General features: G+C 34.7%; 1 pseudogene; it reads right to left on the bottom strand.

Moving 5' to 3' along the window:
- Positions 1–18,677: 18,677 nt before the first annotated feature.
- LOC118187954 (histone-lysine N-methyltransferase SETMAR-like) lies at positions 18,678–19,664 on the bottom strand (annotated as a pseudogene).
- Between the last annotated feature and the right edge of the window lie 994 nt (positions 19,665–20,658).

The following is a 20,658-nucleotide window of genomic DNA, read 5'->3' as shown; positions in this document are numbered from 1 at the left end:
AGCAGTTTGTTTTATTGCATTGATACGTTCAAATCAATGCCTATGATATTACATGCTTAACTGGGGAAATAAGAAACGTCACACAATGGCATGTAAAAAGGATGCACAGTTTATGGAGCCGCATTTGCTGAATTTTCGGTCCAAGACCTACTGCAAGAGTATAGAAAGCAAGTGTTCTATATTGTGATACAATGTCCGTTAGACATACTCTTTCATGTCGTTTTTTAACTGCTTCATGCAAACACGAGAAACTCTCAAAATAATATCCTTTGCATGCAATTGGTTAGCTGATATAAATTCCTAATATACAAGCCTAGGACAATCAAAGAAAACAGACAAAGTCCTTTTGAAAAATGACCAACGCTGACATGTTGTTTTCTGTTTTGCTTCATCTTTTGTGCACTTTTCATTCATTTCATTGTTGAGTTCTTTCCATATGAAAAGCCTAGATCTGTGTTTAATTAGCAGTAATAATGCGTTTTAGTAAGGATTTGTCTTGAGAAGGAATTTACTTGGATATTTGAACACGCTGTATCAAGTTTTTTTTTTTTTTTTTTTTTTTTAAATAAATGGAAAAGCACTATTCTCAACCCAAATAACCATTCAAAATTACTCGTTATTAACAGAGTAATATCAAAATTAATAATTAGTAATTATAGAAATTCGTTCAATAATACAATAATATTTGTGAAAAATGCAACACCATGAAGGAATTGTTGAAAATGAATGAAATTTATTTTAAATATTATTGATAGTGGTGCAAATAAATAATCAATTTACAACTCAAAAAAATCAAAACGATCGTCTGAAATTAGTACTTTGTGTCTCTCACTCTGATTGATGAAAGCCTGTACACATCGGAGCATTGAATCATATAGGTTCTGAGTGTAATCCTGGGGAATGTCATTCCGTACGGCTTATAACTGACACCAAGTCAGTCCTAGCGTGGGCCCCAGCAGCTGTACAAGCGGTTGTCGACCGACAAAATCTGAGACATGCTCAGTGGGCGATATATCCGGGGAATAAGCAGGCCATGGAAGAACGAAACCAGTTGTGCCCTAAAAAAGGCTTGTGCAATCTGAGAAACATGTGCACGTGCATTATCCTGCTGAAACGCAGCACCCGGAATGCGTCGAAGAATGGGGAGGACCTCTGGCTCCATAACTTCCTTATGTAGCGATCAATGTTGAGGTTACCTGCAATCTGCACTAGATGGAATCTACAATTGTACCCAATGGCTTCCCAGACCATGATGCCAGGCGTTTGTGGGGTATGACGTTGAATAACAAGCTGTGAGAGAAGAGGTTCTTCTCTATAACGCCTGACGCATACTCTTCTATCACTGCACTCCAGATTGTATCCAGATTCATCGCAGAAAACAACTTGTTGCCACAGAGCATGCCACGCCACGCAATGGGTTGCCATGCCCATTGGACTCGGAGACGTCTGTGATTCAGCGAGAGGGGAATCTCTGCGTACAGGAACCCTTGCACGCAGTTCCTGCTGCAGCAGACGGAGACGAACCGTGGAGCTAGACAATACAACACCTGCAGCCGTGCTCTAACGCTGTGCTAATACACGAGAGGACAGCCATGCGGATGAGGTATCTGTCGTCCCGTACCGTTCTGCTGTTGCGTGCCCCACTTCGAAGACTTGGCACGTTTGGTTCTCTGTCCATTTCTTCTACACCCGCATCATTGTTGTGGCATTACGCTGCGTGCGTGCTGCGACTGCCCGATAGAAAAGACCACCTTCTCGCATACCGATGATGCAGACTCGTTTGAACTCAGTTAGTTGTTGGTATGGACCCTCCGCTGTTGACGAGGCATATTGACCACTAATTAATTAAACGTTCACCTCAGACAGAGGACGATAAACAGATTTTAACGCAACATTCCAGTTATTTATATACAGGAACAAGCGACCGGTTCTCCTTCCACGCAAGAGCAATCGCTTTGTAATTCTAATCTTTTGCATGTCTTACATCTCTTTACACTTCCTGCGAGTTTGGTTCAATTTGCATAAATCCTTCGTGGTGTTGCAATTTTCACAATCATTAGCGTATCTTAATATTTAAACGGCAGTCGACGATAAATTGAGATAGATGACATACCAGAGCGTCTTTCATCTTGTTACGCATTATCTGGATTCCTTAAACATCTTGTACCATGTAAGGATTATGCTAATTTTATTAACAGTTAAATTTTAAGTTCCTTTACTGTCAAATTCTTAACTTCAACTTACTACTTCCGCCCATAGTAAGGATTATGCTAATTTTATTAACAGTTAAATTTTAAGTTCCTTTACTGTCAAATTCTTAACTTCAACTTACTACTTCCGCCCATAACATAGTTTTGGAATCACTCTGAATACTTAATGAGGAGGAGCGGTATTTAAACCGCAAAGTCTACTTGCTGAGTTAGAGTAGCCTTTTGGCTACTCTCTCTCAAAGCTGTTATTACGCTCGGCCGTACTCAGGCTCTTGATAAGCTTCGTGGTCAAATAGAGTTAAGGGGCCAACTCGATTAGAATCTTGATAGCTTTGCTATATCTCTTTAGTTAATCTTAGTTTTAGTTTATTTCTTAGTCTCTTAAGTTCAAGCCCTGGTGTCGGCTTTTACTGTACACTCCAAGAGGGAGTTTTGTTAAATCTTATTGGAATAATAAACGGTTAGTTACTCTTCCATCTTGTTGTTTCTTGCTAAACGAACTTAAGCGATTATTCGCTAACTAGTTCTTAAGATTCGTCACTTTCTACAGTAACTGAGAAATACCTTAGTGAGAATCTTACAACTACTCAAAAACTTTATTTTTTAATCAAAGACCTTTTTAGTCCAATGAAGCGTTTTTCCAGATGGGGTATTAGTCACAAAATAGGATTTTGTGTTGTATCACTATAAAAGTCTGAATCAATTTTCAAATTGTTACCTCCAAATATTATCGTCCTGTGTTACATTTAGAGAAATTAAAGAATGTAGAATATGCGTGAATGTATGCATGCTTTTGGCATAGTGAAAAAACAACGGTTCCTCAGAGCGTTCAAATTTTAAATAACAAGAGAACTCCACCCAAATAGGGACACTTGGAAGCCCGAATTTTTAATTTCGAATTTATTTTATTGTGTATTTTATATTTTGTAAACCTTTAACGAATTTTTGATTAACAAACTCAATGATTTCACAGCGAGCAATGGCAACACTTTACGAAAAAAAAATTTTTATCCAGTGCAAGAGTTTTTAAATATTGTTAGCCCAAAGCAGCACTGTTCTACAGCACTAGCGCAAATGCTGTCGAAACATGTGTGTGTATGTAAATGAAAAACAAAACGCGGCGTAGTATAAAATCCGAAAGCTTTCAGATTTTGTTTTGTTACATTTCAAATATTTCTGTAGCAGAAAACTTCTTTTAATCATTAAATTTATTTACGAAATATGAAAGGAAATTCGGATCGTTGATAAAGTTATTATAACTTCTGAAACACTTTCCAAGCTGTGCATATTTTAAATGAATCACGTGTGTATATTTTAAATGAATCACGTGTGTATATTTTAAATGAATTATTTTCTGTACGTTTTTTATCATAGCAGCAGAATAGTCATCGGAGTCAAATACAGAATTGGAACAATATTTGATATGCAGGCAAATATCACAGACGAGCTTCGATCAGCTTTCATCAATGTAGTTATGTATTTAATTAATATAAAATTTAATGTATATAAATATAAATACTATGTCTACGCCATTAAAGCTATATGTGGACAATGTCATGATAGTACGGTAAATAACACGAGAGATGCATCATAATATTGAGTTGCGGAAATAATTTCGTCTGTTTTGATTTCGATGCTGATTTCACTGAAGTAATGAAGAGTATATGATGAAAAATTGGAATGCTAACTCGATTTCGATGTATTAAATTTCGACGTTTATGTCTAAGCAATAATAAAAAGATAGAAAACAGCATAATAATGTAATTTAAGATCAAGATAGCAAACATATGAAAAGGAAAACAAGCTAATGGAAAGTTTAAAAAAGATAATTGCTATAAAAGAACTAAAGGAAGACCTAAAAGAACAAGATAACCTAAATTTTAAATTGAGCAACGAACCTCAGAAGAATTAAATTGCCAGTATAATAAAATGTTAAATACAACAATTGATATAATAGAATTAAAGCAATGGGAATAGTTTCGCAACATAGATGATGAACATACTTATGATGATGAACGTGATGATACTTTCATAATATAGATGATGAACATACTGATGAAGAAATAGAAACCACTATAGGTATCATATTAATGTAGAGTTTATTTAAATGCCTACAAAATAATTAACTGATAAAGAACGTTTCTAAGTACTTTTATTGAATGAAAAACATTTAATTTTATTCTTCTTGTTTTATTATACATTTTAAGCATAGAATCTTTATTAAAATTCAGGTCATTAAATAATATCAAGAAAAAGGGCTGTAGTTGCCATTTTCATACACTTAATTCTTCGAAAAATTCAATTTCAAATAATCTAGAATTTCGGTGGAATCAGTTAGCAAATTCTATTGGGTATTACTGTAATTGAAAACACTTCTGCAAGTTCCATTGGTTTAGAGAACAGAATAAGGATTATGATTCATCGTTGACAAGTTCCGATGACATCATTTTAAGAAATAATTTTCTGTGGTGAAACTGCTAAGAATATTAATTAATCTTAATCGAAAACAAAATGGCGTCAAAATAATAATAACTGAAATACTTTCATTTAACACGTTTTTCTAATCAGTGACTTTCTTTAATACTTAAACAAAGGATCAAATTCTGTTATCGTAAGTTGTTTTATTTTATGTTATGTTTCACAAAAACAAAGACTTGAATACATTGACACTAATCCAAAATGATGTCGCTATTAATAAAAGATATAAATTCGTAGTATATTGCAATTTTTGATGCATTTCCAACATTATTTTAACCATTTTCTTTGCAAAGATAGAAAATGAGAGCGAGAACACATCCGAAACAACTTCAATCTCACTTTGCTCAGAAAATTTTTTTAAAAAATCCTAGCTTTTCCGAATTATGAAATTACTTCGCCAATGCAAAAGCATCGTGGATCAATTTTCTTCCTTTTTTATTAACTTTTGTATATAAATGCTCCCCTCCTCTATCGCTTCGTCGGCAAATTCCTTTTACAGCCCTCTCCATTCCGATTACCAATACATTACCATGGCAACCAACAGAGATGAGGTACGAGGCTGATGCCAAATCATTGCCTGTAATACCAGGATGAAAATGGAGCAGCTTTCACGAAGCCGCACCTTTTAGAAAAGCAGCGTGCCCCGTTGCTTAGGTGATGCGAAGAATTTTCATCGCGTAAGTAATGTCGGCGCGGAGGTTGAAATGAAATGCTTTTTTACGGGTTTTCCATTGTAAATATTGTGTCATGGCTGCATTAAACGAAGAACAAGTTCACGGACCAGCAGAAATAGGCGCAGGAGCTGCAGTACTTTTACTTCTCTTTTACGAGAAAGTTCTTAAATTGGTCTACGGGGAAAATGTGAAGCATTTCTCTCTTTTTACCTTGGCCTTTAGGAAAGTCATCTAAAATGAAAATAAATGTAACGGCAGCGACATCATTAGTATTAATAGAAGATTCACTTAGCTTGATCACAGAAGGTTGAATTAGAGGCACGCATTTGACATTAGAATAAATCAAAGTTAAAACTTATGTTTTTGAATAAAATAATGACTAAATAATATTTATAACTATCATAAAGCGTCATCACATCATTAGTCCAAAGGGGCTTTGTCCCTGAAGGACTATTATTTTCGTTTTATGTTGAATTGTATTGAATAACTATAAATGTCCGTTTCATTTTTCAAACTCTTGCCACCCAATGTTAGAGTCCTGCATTATATTTGAAGAAATTAAATAATGAAAAATCTGCATAAATGTATGTCTATTTCTCGCATTGTGATAAAACAACGGTACATAAAACCATCGAATTTTGAATGACGTAATCCTCCTACGAATATAGGCATATGAAAGACCAACTTTGAAATTTGAAATTTGTTTTATTATCGATTTCATATTTTGTAAAACTTTGATGAATTTTTGATTAACAAACTCGAGGATTTCAAAGCGAGCAATTGCAACGTTGTACAGAAAAAACATTTTTATCTTCGGCGCGTAAGTCTCTGTATCGGAAATTCTAAAGATAGGCTTATTTTAAAATTATTTTGCGATATTGCTGTTGAAGTGAATTTTATGGTTTAAGTGCGAAGATCGTGATATTTAATAAATGAATGTAACACACAAAATGTTTAAAAAAACGCTCCTTTGGACGTAATTTAAAATCTGAAACATTTAAGATTTTTTTTCTTTGTTTTTCTTGCTTGTATTTTCACAAAACACGCATTATAGAGGTAAATACTAACAATATACCTACAATTGTAGCTACAAAATTGTATTTATTGAAATGGAACAGGATTAAAAAATCATGGAAGTTAGAACAGATGCAATGAACAAGATGTCCCATGCAATGAAAATGAAGTCGTGAAATGTCACGGGATGACGTCACCACTTATAGCGGACTTCTAATGGCTTTGTTTACATTCTAATCTGTGTTGTTTATATGTTGTTATTTGAATGTTTATAAGTCTACCATGCGAATTTTAATACTTGACATAAAAGATTTTCTGGTACTTACGTATTAACGCTACCACAGCTGCAGATTTGGCGATTTTTAAATGCTGCCAATCTACACCTAAAATTTTTGCGACAAATCATAAATTAAAACACTTTATTTAAAATCAAAGTAGTCAAAGGGATTTCGGTGAAAAATGGGTCGATATAGAGTTTAACATAGATTCAAAACAGTCTCTATTTTCTTTGACCTGATGCTGTCGCCATATAAACTCTGCTAAATAAGATTCTAAATGATATCTCGCTGTCCCCCTATGTCTTTTTTTCCTCCATTTAGCACTACCCCACATTCTCTCAACTGTTTGTGTATGAACTCCTGTATCAGGATCAATAAAATTGTATTTATGATTAACTTTAGCATGTAGGAATTCTTTTTCTATTCTATTTGTTTGGTAACCTTTCTAACTGTCAGAATAAATTGTGCTACCGTCTGCAATGTTTTCAGTAATTTTATTAAGAAGTGTTTATTAGGCTAGTTTTATTAGGAACAGTGACAACACAGGAATCTTTTGTTTCTCTACATATACCAACAAACACCCGCTGTTCTATGAATACTCGACCACAATTACTTTTACGCTTAGTAAACAAACTTTCATCAATTTCCACAATGTAATCTGATCCACCTACTTTCTCGTTTAGTTGATTCTCCATATCCAAGACACATAATTCACGGATGTAATTGTTCCAATCTATAACAGTTTTATCCGATAAATCAAGTTGCTTTTCACAAAATTTAATCGACGTCAGCTCCTCGCACCAGCAGTATATGAATCTCAAAGCTGAACAAAATGGAATTCTGCTTCTTTCAAGCCAATTGTCTTTTCTAAATCCCACTTGCTGATCACACTGTCTTAAATTACATTTCCAAAACGTACGTTTACCAAAATAAAGTTTCATATAATGCGAAGGAGATACATTCCGCAAGAGAAGAAGAGGAAGAATGACCTTGTTGTTTACATTAGCTATACATAAGTCATATGATCTCTGAGGTCATCTGCATTGTTTGTTTACATTAGCTACGCATAAGTCACGTGATCTCTGATGTCATCGGAATGTATCTCATTGGTACATTTACTTCTTTTTTTTTTTTTTTTTTTTTTTTTTTTGTAAAATATTTCGCTAGTGAAAAAATAAGATTGCATCTTCTTCTGTGTTTGACAAATTCCAAAGAGCATTTTGGTAGCGCAAACAACAAGGCAAAAAGGAATCCAAAAGATAACTGCCGTGCGAATGCAAATAACAGAATTGCTCTTTATTGGTGCATCAGCGCAACTTCTGCTGCGGTGGCGTTAATACGTACAGTGGCTCCCAAAAGTGTTCGTAACCTTATGATTTTCGTTGAAATAGATCTCTATCCATTAATTAAAAGTAAACTTTCTGAATGAGATTTTAATAATGAGATCTATAATCTAATCGTAACAAAATTACATGAAATGTTTTTTAAATATAGCGAAACTTTATTTTTAAGAAATTAATAATCAAAAAATAATAAACATTTTATCTCACAAAAGTCTTCGTACACTGAAAACTTTTGTATAAAATCAAAATTAGAATTATCGTTTGCCGCTTTTTTTAATTTTTGCATTGTGGAGGCATTTAAAAAAATCGTTCGCTTTAATGTTTTATTGTTTATTTCATAATATTCTATTTATTATTGAAAAATGGGTCAGTCACAGTCGTAAAGAAATTACAAACAGCATTCGAAAATTGATAATTTTCACCAAAGTAGTGGTAAATCAATTCGAAATATCGCTAAATTAGTTAATTTATCCCGTTTTCAGTGCAGTATGTGATAACACGCTTTAAAGAAGAAAATCGGATTGAAAACAAGGTAAGAAAAGGTCGACTGAGAAAGTTAACTGTACATGATGAGAGATTTATTATTAGGAAATTTGTGAAAAACCCACGTTTGAGTGCTGTAAAAGTTTCTGCAGAATTTAATGCAAAGTTTTCTACTTCAATTTCACCTGCTGTTCGACGAGTTCTCAGAGAAGCTGGATTACATGGGCGTTCTACCGGTAAAAATTTCTTTGTTAGTGAGAAAAACAGAAAGCTTAGGCTTTCATTCGCAAAATCAATGATAAATACACCCGAAACGTACTGGAATAATGTCCTATTTACTTACGAAAGCAAATTTAACATTTTTGGTTCCGATGGTCGAATAAATATATCGAATAATATGAAGAAGAAAAAATGAGGAACTTCATTCTAAGAACTTAGTTGGAACAATTAAGCAGGTGGAGGTGTTCTGGTGTGGGGGTGAATGTCAGCATCAGGACTAAGTAATTTGGTATTTATTGATGGCATAATGGATCATTCTCTTTATTTGAATATTTTAAGAGACAGTTAAAAATTATCAGCCCAATATTTGGGTATTGGAAACAACTTTATTTTAAATCATGATAACGATCCTAAGGATACGGCTCTCAACGTTCGCCTGTGGTGTCTCTATAATTGTCCACAGGATTTGAAAATACCACATCAATCGCCAGATTTAAATCCCATAGAACACATTTGGAAAGAACTGTAGGTTAGAGTACGAAAACACGACATCAAAACGAAAAGCAATCTCAAAACAGTCATGATGGAAGATTGATGAACATTGATACAGAAATTACAAAAAAACTAGTAAAATCTATTCCCAGACGTTTAAAACCTATTGTGGATGCTAAAGAATATCCTACTAAATTTTAATTTAACGAAAAATGAAAATATTTACTAATATGACAAGATTTTTTTGAAGTGTTTTGTGAGATAAAATGTTTGTCATTTTTTTATTGTTAATTTCTTAAAAATAAAGTTTCGCTATATTTTAAAAATATTTCATGTAATTTCTTACGAATAGATTATGGATCTTATTATTAAAATCTCATTCAGAAAGTTTACTTTTAATTAATGGATAGAGCCCTATTTCAATGAAAATCATAAGGTTACGAAAACACTTTTGGGAGCCACTTAAGTACCGATTTTCTACTCAGTACATAGAAAAATCACAAGAAATTCCAACTAACTTTTATTTGAACAGTTATCTGACTGCATTTTACTACTCTGGATTGTTTCTAAGTGCTCCCACCTGTTTTTTAGACATCTTAGAGTGAATTAATCAACATTTACAGACTTTGACAAGATAAACGATAAGTTGTTTTACGTTTTGTATTTACATCCTGTATTTTTCCTGTGTTTTATAATTTATTTCATAATTCGTATTTAAATAGTTAATAGTGATTAATTTGTAATGTTTCTGAATTATTATCTTTTATTTATATATATTTAATATTGTTTTATTTCATTTGATAGTTTTATAAACGACGGTTAGTTAACATTGTACCATTATTCCCCTGAATTTCATTAAATTCATATTTTCCTATTTCTTTAAATTTTAAATCATTTTTGCCATAGGTTACAGCTATTTACTTTCCAGTGCAATAATTTAATACTTAATTTATTTTTAACTTATTAGACTTCATTCGCTTTTATTTTTTTTGCCTCGCATGCTAATGTTTATACTTTATGTATTTTCTTTAGTGAACTTTCTTTAACTGATTAGCTGTTGCACAGCCATTTCTCCTCTAATATTATTTAAGTCTTGAGCTCAAAGTAGCATAACGATTGCTTAAATTTATACCATTATTCCCCATAAGTAACTGATTTCTTATTACTTTATACTTTAAATCATTGTTGCCAATAGATAAATCTCTTTATTTAAAGGCTATCAAGTGTAATATTTCAATATAAAGTTTATTATTTTACACTTTTAATTACTTCATGTGATTTATTTTATCATTATTCTGCATCACTTATCAATATTTCTACATATTGTATTTTCATTACTGTGTTTACGTGACTGATTAACTGTTACATTATAACTTTTATTTACCTCCTAAGCTTATTGCTGCTTTTAGACTGCACTCTATTACTTTCTATTCCTGCATTTCTTTCCCTAACTGTACTTTGTATTATATGATTATACGTTTGTTTACTTAAGACAAATTTTTAACTTCAAGTTATTATAATTTTCTTCTTTCTAATTGTATATACATTCTTCCTTTGTCAACCTTTTTTGTATTTTCTAAGAATTGTTAATGCACTATCGATAACTACTTGTTCATGGCCTCGTCACATACTACATCATCAATTACTGCCTCTGAAACAATAATCGGAACTCCATCTTCTTCACGCATACCTTCTGCGTCCAGATCATCAATTGATACTGAAAACTTGACTACGGACTATATTTTATCCAGATTAGCCTCAGCCCAGCAATTTGCAGGTTCTGAGCGCGCGAAGCACAAGTTAAACAAAGTAGATACTAAATTCCTCACAGATTTATTTACGCTCTTACAGAGAGCACTTATTGATAGAGACAATCGCCTTCTTGAAGCGAAGGCACAAAAAGATACTGCACTAGCCTTGAACGATTCTCTATTAAAATCTATCACCTTAATTGATCCATCTCTTGTTGTTGCCACTACTCCCGGCCCAACAGCTCCTATTGAACCTGAAAAAGACAGTTCTTCCTTTACACTTGTTGAACGCAAGAAGAAGAAACAACGTCCTCTGGTCAAACCATCAGCACACGTTTTACTTATAGCCTCTAAAGACTCGGATAAAACTCCACAAGATATTCAACGCAATTTAGCTTCAAGACTTAATTCTAAAAAGCTTAATATTCCGATACAACAAATAAGGTCAACCAAAAGCAAAGAATTGCTCATACGTTGCACTCATAAGGAGGATATTGCAAAGCTAAAGGCTACTTTGGAATCGGCTAAAGATCTTAATAACTAACATTATCGTGAGCCAAGTATTCCAAGGGAATCACTAATTGTGTTAGGTGTTCCAGAAGACTTTAGTGCCGAAGACGTAGTTCAAGCTTTTAGAAATTTTCATTCTTTTGACGGAGCCACTCCCGTCCACCCTAGAACACCATTGCATAGAGCCGACTCACGTAACAATTGGGTGGTTCAGGTTAATCACCCATATTTTAATCAAATAGGTGATCACGGCCGTTTATATTTTGGATTTTCTTTCTGCCCTTTTCGACGTTATTATAGATTACAGCGCTGTTTCAATTGTCAAGGTTTGGGGCATAATAGTCGCAACTGTCAGGAACCGCCTTGTTGTGTTCACTGTGCTCAGTCTCACGAACATCCCACCAAGAACTGCCAGGAAGCACCGGCTTGTATCAACTGTTTGCATTCTAACGACGTCTTAAAAACATCCTACGATATTCATCATCCAGCCAGCTCTTCGCAATGTCCCACATACAAGCTGGAACTTCAGAAATTAATGAGGAAATCCCCTCACACTCAGCCCAACGACCTTCCAGCAGTTTGTCAGTGATTCCCTTCAACAAAGTCTGCAAAGATCAATAGTAGCTACTAGTCACATGATTCATCAAGTTCTTGAATTGGGAATCCACATTGCTTTCTTCCAGGAACCATATCTTAAACCTGATGGAACTCTTGATTTAACTGCCTCATTAAGACAATTTTCTTCTTCTAATGGACACTTGCTGCAATAGTTTTCAATAGTGCACTATCTCCAACTCATTGGAAATCCACTGAACATTCGGTTTCTGCACTAATTGAATTTTTACATCTAAAAATTTTACTTGTCTCTACTTACTTCCCTCCCAGTCGGGATATTGATGAACTCCTTTTTGAATTGGATTCTATACCACACACAGAATTTCCTAATGTACTTATCTGTGGAGACTTTAATGCATCAAGCTCGCTCTGGGGGTCCTCAAAAGAAGACTCTCGCTCCGCATCACTTATTGATTTCATTGAGATGCATGCTTATGTTATATTAAATTCTACGTCTTCCCCCCCCACCTTTGCAACTGTTACAGCTCAAGGTTAGATCGACATCACATTATCTTCTCCATCATTAGCTCCTCTGATACAGTTTTGGAAGGTTAATGACATGATTACACTTAGCGATCATCGATCAATTACCTTTACTCTACAAAACATGCATAATATTCTTGTCAAATGTCGCTACAAGACATCTTTCAGACAACTTGCTAAATTGAGATCCTCTTTGTCTCCTTACTTGGATAGGATAATCGCCAGTTTTAATGCTTGCGATTCACCCTCAGTATTGGATCGGGCATATGAACATTTCATCGATTGCTGTACACGAGCTTGCCAACACACTTTTAGGATTAAGAAGTACTTTTCTCATACCTTTTCCGCTTGGTGGACGACAGATACCTTTCCATTTGCAACCTCCACCATACACTTCATGGCCACTTTGGTTACAACACATGCTGCAGCACCCCACGTTATATGGTAAACTGATTGACATATTACGGAACTGTTCGGACCGCTGCGCCTATAATAATGCAAACTTTTCTGCTTCCTAGTGTCACACTAACACATTATTGTTCTCAACATCAGTATTCCTGTCTTATTGTATCATATGTAACTGTATCTTCTGTACTGTATCATCTGTAACATTTGTGTTACTGTATCATCTGAATCATCTTCTGTATGAAACAATTTTAAAGCTCAATGCACATATTATGCTCCCATTGTATCTTAATTATTTATGTCTACCTTGAACCTTATGCCTATTGTCATTGCCATTGATATAAACCTGATTTTTACTGATTTAATATTTGCACATACTGTACTATTCTCTTTGATAACTAGTCTGTACATAATTTGTTATTGTATATAGTATTTTTGTATATTGACTGTATTATAAACTTTCTGCATGTATTTTGCCTTATGGCAAAGATGTCTGTACTACTATACTGCCAATGTCTCTGTACCTTTTGAAATATGCTCAATAAATGCCTGACTGACCTGTCTCCACGGACTGAACAATTCTGATAGGAATTCATAGGTCAGAAGTTCAGCCCGTGGCGCACAGTACGCTCAGTGAAGCTGTCTCGAGCGTTATAGCCTGATAGTGGGAAGGCTGTTTCAACGTGTTTATAGTAGATCTTCGACGACTGTAAAAAGGGACTTTGGAGCTATCCTGATTCATATTGGCTAAATAAAGTGTGTTTCGGCACTCACTCACTCACTCACTCACTTCATCAAGTGTCGTCGTTATTCACTTCAAATCTACGAACCCCGTACGAACGTGAAGGAAGGGAAATAACGTAACAAAAGGTTGGCAAGGGAGAACAGTATCTTTTAGAACAGTATGATCTGGCTGCATGGGCGTTTTCGTAGATTTCTCGATGTGTAACGCGTATACGAGCCATTTTCCTTTAGAAAGTACTCCACGAAGACATCCCTTCCCTTACGCAGATAGTCCTCGAGTGCTTTGCCATAAACAAACAAACCAAGTCAAACAAAACCATATCTGTGATCTGAATTTAGTTACAAATAAATACAGCGTATCCCGCTCCGAAAGGGCCCCCGGAAAACTGCTATAAAAATCTTATAACAAAAGGGAAGAAAACTAGTTTTTACACCACATGCTTTTATATTTGAGAAACGAAAGTACATTACAAGAGGTGCTGGAAGTGATTTCTCCAAATCTGTATACATAGTTCAACATGGTGCTGCATTTTCGTGCATATTGCTACCGGAGTACATGTGGTATAGTGATGAAGCGTGATTCAACTTGTCAGGATACGTGAAGTAACAAAATACACATTTATGGAGTAGTCACAACCAGCATGCAGTCGTCAAGAAACCCCTTCAATCACAGAAAATGGGCGTGCTCTGTGCATTATCATAGCGGCTTATCGTCGGGCCAATTTTTCGATAATACTGTTGCGAATTGCCCAGCTGCGGTAAGATAGCTTCCCCGCAAAGCGTTTAGGGTTGCCAGAAAATGGCAACGAAAAGGCAGGATTTCCAGAATGGGCGCGAAATCGCCCATTTGGCAATATTTGGCGATAAAACTGGCTATATGCCATAGAGCGAGAACGTGTTTTAGAATGAATTCTTACCGGTTTTCCTGAGAATGTTCTCGACTACTACCTTAGAGTCTCGCATATTTCTTGAAAAATTAAGTATTAAATTATTAAACTAGTATTAGTTAGTTGCTTTTTCTTATTTGTACATTTGTAGATTCAGTACTATGTAGTACTATTGAGGCAACCGCCTCCCTAAGATAACAAACCCTGAAAGTGGACAGTGTTTCTGAGAACTTAAATAAACATTGATGTCGAGCATACCCTTTTAAGATAACCCTCTCTTCAGAAAACTAAAATTATGTGTAACCTGTATGATTTTCTTACAAAGGGTTCGTATCTTAATTGTGATTTAATTGGTTTCACATAATAGTTAAATGATGTTGTATATGCCGCCCAACCGTGATAGTGGTTAACGACCCTCACTGCCGTATTCGAATCACGGAAAATGCCCGGATTCGAATCTCGGAAAAGGCATGGATGTTCGTAAATGTATAGTGCCTTTGCTGCATGGAGGCGCTCTAAATATGCAGCGAGCCAAATGTCCTCTCGAGAGGTTGGTAGTAGGGAAAGAAAGGTGGAAGACCCTTATACACCTCCCTCCCGGGGTGCTCTTTCTCAAAACTGGGGGGGGGCGGAACTGAGCTAAAGTCAGGCTGTTATCTATATGGTACCGTAATAAAACTGCCTAATATCGAAAATGTCACTGATAGAAAGTGTACATTTTTCTTCCGAAGTTTCAATTACAAGTGAAGAACACAAAATACTACTTTTTGATACTTCAATAATCGCTTTAAGTAAGTAAAATTACGGTTGTAATTTTTTCTTATAAGTATTATAAATAAACTGAAAAAGCCTTTATGTTTGTTTTTCGCCTTTTGATTAGTAAGGGGATACGTCGAATGCTTATTTTACATCTTCCGCCTCTGAGCATTTGTTTGCAATTCTTTTACCAACAAGACTTCAGCATTACAGAACACGCTTTTAGAGAATTGGTCAACAGCCCTTAATTTGTAAGAAACAATAATATTCATAAAGATTTGGAGCTTCAAATATTCCAAGCGTTTCCGCCATATCTTCAAAAACGTCAATAACAAAGTAAATGATATGATGCCTTTACTAGTTAATGACTTTGAGCCACATGATAGTCACAAATGCTTCCTTTCAATTCTGAGGATGATTCATCTTTTTGCTTTTATACTAAAGTATTCCTTCCAAATAAATAAATAATCTATAAAAAATCTGTAACGTCTTCAGTTTTTATTTCCAAGTGATAGCTTTTTGGTATAACCATAAGTTGTAAAAAAAAAAATCTCAAAGCTTTCAGATTTTACATCACGCCCAAAGGTGCGTTTTCTTTAACGTTTTGTGTGTTACCTTTATTTATTAAATATCATGTTCTTCGCACTTAAAAGAATTTTTGACGTAAAAGCCCTTAAACCATAAAATTCAGTTCAAGAGCAATATCACAAAATAATTTATGAAGAGCATATCTTTAGAATTTACGATACACAGTCTCGCTCGCTGGAGATCAAAATGTTTTACATCTCCAGCGTACAGTGTGTAGAGGCATTAGGTTTTTCGACGCTGGGAGACATAAGAATTAAGCAATGCCTCGGTTGGACTCGAATACGTGTCGAGCTGCCTGATCACTACACTACGAAGGCACGCTAAGAAGGCGGGAGAAATACCTTATAAGAGTTGCCATTCCTCGCTTTGAAATCGTTGAGTTTGTTAATCAAAAATTCGTTAACGTTTTACAAAATGTGAAATAAATTAAGAAACATGGACCTTATAAGAGATAGACTAACCCAGTGGGTGGGGCGCGCGTCACCGACATGTCGGCAAGAAAGAGTAGGGACGATCTGGTTTACTTTAACACTGAAACCTATGGCGTTTGTACCATATAACTCTTTTTAATTATTAAATGTGATACGTTGTATAGTGATGAGATTATAAAAGCCACAGTTTTTTCCAACTAGGATTTAATATATCTCATTAAAGCACTTTTTACTGCATTTCGCCCATTTTTTTCACGCGTAATTCTTGTACAAACAACGGTACAACGGAAAACGGTCAAAACTCTAAGCACAAAACTTATGAACTTAATTTCGCGTAAAAATAAAATAAAATGAAATAAGATTTTGCTTCAAATAAATAAGGTAAAATTAAACAAGATCTTATAATTCTTTTTTAATTTAATGAACATTTTCAGGCAGTGATTTTCCAAACTATAATAACATTACAAAACGATCATATTTATTTGATTATATGATCATTAAATTATTAACATTAAAGTGGATTAGTTATTTTAATAATTCATAAAATTCGGAGCATAAAAAAAGATAAAATAAAATCTAGAAGCACTCAGTTTTTATATTACGCCCCAAAGGAACCTTTTTTTAAAGTTTTGTGTGTTACCTAGCATGTTCTTCGCCCGTAAACCGCATACATTTGAAAACAGCATATCTTTAGAATTTCCGCACTGGAGACAATCAAAAATTCGTTAAAGTTTTACAAAATATGAAATAGATTAAAACAAATTCGAAATTTGACCGTCCAGATGCCCATGTTGGGGTGGAGGATTACATTATTCAAAATTTGATGGCTCTAGATACTGTCGTTTTTGTGACAGTGCGAGAAAAATACATGCATTCATGCAGATTCTTCATTATTTAATTTCTTTACATATAATACAGGGCGATAACACTTGGTAACAACAATTCGCAAGGAGACACGGACATTTATAGTAAAACAGCGCAAAATGCCGCTTCGAAACTAACAGCCTTTCTAGGCTACCGCCCCTTTAGGCTAATAAATTAAATTAACAGTAAATAAAAAAAAATCTTATGCAGAAATAAAAATAAATTTAAAAAATAATCACTATAAAATACAAGCAAAATTAATTATTAAGGTTAAATACAATTTCAATATTAGAATTAAATGTATAAACATTTTTAAGGATTCAAAAGTGTTTATCACTATGATGTATTATGAAATATAATTGAAATAAAATTCCTTTATAGAAATTGTGCTATAATACTCATCTATAATTTTAAAAAAGCAGCACAATTTAGAATTTTAAACACAACTTTCAAAAATTGGTTTTTAAATATTTTAGTATTTTTTACTTATTTACACCAATAAAAAGCATAAAAATTGCAAGAGAAAATTGCTTGTTTGAAATTTTCTATTAGTTCAGATTTAAAATTTAATTTTCTAAAAGAAATAGTTACAAATTTCCTTACCAGCATAGGAAAAGCTAAAAAAATATCCAGTCCTGAAAGCATGCAATAGCTTTATAATTATTTGGAACGTTAATTATGCTTGATAAATATGTTAAATTTTTAAAAATCAATCTCAATTTCAAAAATAAAAATACGGAGAAATTCTAATTTGTGAAATGAGGCGCTACAACCAGCTTTGTCTTGACAATTATATACGCTGCAATAGGCAATGTTAAATTTCTGCAAGTTGTCCCTATTCCTCCGGATGTAATCAAGGTGACAGCCGGCAACGCCTCAGACGAGGGAGAAAACCCGTTTGGGTTAGTCTATTTCTTATAAGGTCCATGTTAAGAAACAGATTCCAAATGTGGGCTTCCAGATGCCCATATTCGGGTGAAGACGTACGTTACTCAAAATTTAGCATGTCTAGGTACCGTTGTTTTATCAGAATGCGAGAAACTTACATACATTCATACAGATACTTCATTATCTAATTTCTTTAAATATAACACAGGGAGATAATATTTGGTGGCAGCAATCTGAAAAGTGAAACGGACATTTAAAGTTTTCGACGCAAAATGCCAAAGCAAAATTAATACCCCTTCTGGGATAACCTCTTAATAAATATTACACAGCGCTTAATATTTCATAGATCATTCATTGCAGAGAAATGGACCGTACAAGTATGCGGAAGAATTCTGTAAGCAAACAGCAGTTGTAAGCAAACGTTGTTGTATTTAGAGGTATAGGAGTTTTGAACTCTAGAATGGAATCTCTGATCTGTTACATAATATTAGGCTGTCGGGAAAATAATGCAGGTTTTTACCCTATATCTTTAATGTATCATAACTCAACTCAGAAACAATTTTATTAATCAAAATAAGCACCAGCCGAATTAATGCATTTTTGCCAACGAGATATAAGTTTATTTATGCCGGTAGAATAAAATTCTGGAGTTCTGGACGTGATAAAGTCGTTAAAGGCGTTGTTGGCCTTTAATTTTTGGTTTCTGTAGCATTTTTTCTCCAGAATGTTATCCTAAAAGAAAAGTGAATTGTTTGAAAAGTGTTTGGGGGAAGAGAGAGAGTCTCATATCCCAATTCGTTTAATTTCTGTAGGGTCAGTTGCATGACGTGCGGCCGAGCATTGTCGTGGAAAACTGGCCCCTTGCTTTTGACCAATGCCGGGTACATGCGTTGCAATTTTTGGTGCATTTCGTCAATTTCCTTACAGTACTTATCTGCCGTAATCGTTTCGAGCAGATTTAGGAAGCTGTGGTGAATGAGACCGGCCGCAGACGACTAAACAGTCACCATAATTTTCTTTTCGTGCAAATTTAGCTTTGGAAAGTGTTGTAGTGTCTGGCCGCGATCCAGCCACTGAGCCGAATGTCGCCGGGTGTTATAGAGAATCCACTTTTCATCGCACGTAACAATTCGATCAAGAAAAGGGTCATTTTTGTTGGGGAGAAGAAGAGCAGACGACACTTTAAAGCGGCGATTTTTTTTACTTTCGCTCAATTCGTGAGGCACCCTCTTATCGAGCTTCTTTGACTTTACGATTCAAGTGATCAGAAATCGTTGTTTTACTTACGCCAAGCTCTCGAACAGTTGTGCACGGGTTTGATTGAACTAAAGTCTTCAAATCGCCATCATCAACAGCTGAAGAGCGTCCACGATGTTCTTGATCTTCTAAGTCAAATTTTCCACGGCACAACTTTTGGTACCACCGTTGAACTGTAGATTCATTAACAGTTTTCTTACCCCATATTTCGTTGACATTTCGAGCCGTTTGTGCAGCTCTGTGGCCTAACTTCTACTCATAAAAGAAAATTTGCCGAAAATCCCGTTTTGACATCTAAACAAAAACACCTAGTAAATATTTTGTGAAATTATTTTGGAACAAAATGGTTATTATAGACATAGAAAGCGAAAATAGAGCTTCAAAATGATATATAAACCAATGTAATTCAAAATATTTTTGTTGCTAAAAATGTACAGGAAAGATAAACATTTGCAAAAACCTGCATTATTTTCCGGGCAACCCGGTATTAAGATCATTAGATGGCCGTGGAAAGACTTCAGACGCGAATATATATTTCTCTGGAGATTTATTTTGTTTAATTTGGCGTCTTAAGTCCTTCAGTCAGTAACAGCTCAATCCTCTGTCAAAAGAGACCAAACACTTCCTACAAGAAACTTCCTTCCTTCCTTAAACGAATTAACAGATCAGAAAGGATATGCAAATAGTATTTACTTAACTGAGACACTTTGAAACGCATTAGAGGTTTCACAGAGTGCCAGATAAACAAACCATTTATTATTGCGAATCCATTACAACTCTGTATAGTCTGGTATTTACATTTGGAATTCATGGATTTCCAAATCTCCGTCTAATAAACAGAACGTTGCACAATCTCCATGCTGATGTTTGTTGAGGACCCAACGTCGAATCCAGATGCTGCTTGAGGCAGTGTTGTATCCCTAATGTTCTAAAAAGATTATTACTAGCTGATGTCCATTCAAAGTCGTTCCTCCGCCACACGGCCGTCATAAATTCAATCATGATTTTTGAGGGCTCTGCAGACTTTTTATGGTCATCTATAAAAATTCAAACTCAGAAACTGTGTGATCGATCTGGAAAGCTTCATCTAACAGACGCATTAAAAATCGCTTAAATCGTAAAAGCGTGTTATTCTCACAGCCACTAAAGTCTTAAAAATATGATATAAAGAACGACAGCAGCTTTAATGGTCTCCAGAAAGATCTATCATCCAATATAGGCCCTGATGGACTCAGTAACGCATAAAGGTAGAGTTACATACAGCATAAAACCATACAGCACAAAACCA

The sequence above is a fragment of the Stegodyphus dumicola genome, chromosome 6 (assembly GCF_044657685.1).
Source record: "Stegodyphus dumicola isolate Sdum_Otavi_A_Nest chromosome 6, ASM4465768v1".
NCBI lineage: Eukaryota > Metazoa > Arthropoda > Arachnida > Araneae > Eresidae > Stegodyphus > Stegodyphus dumicola.
This window is presented reverse-complemented; position numbering and strand designations above follow the sequence as displayed.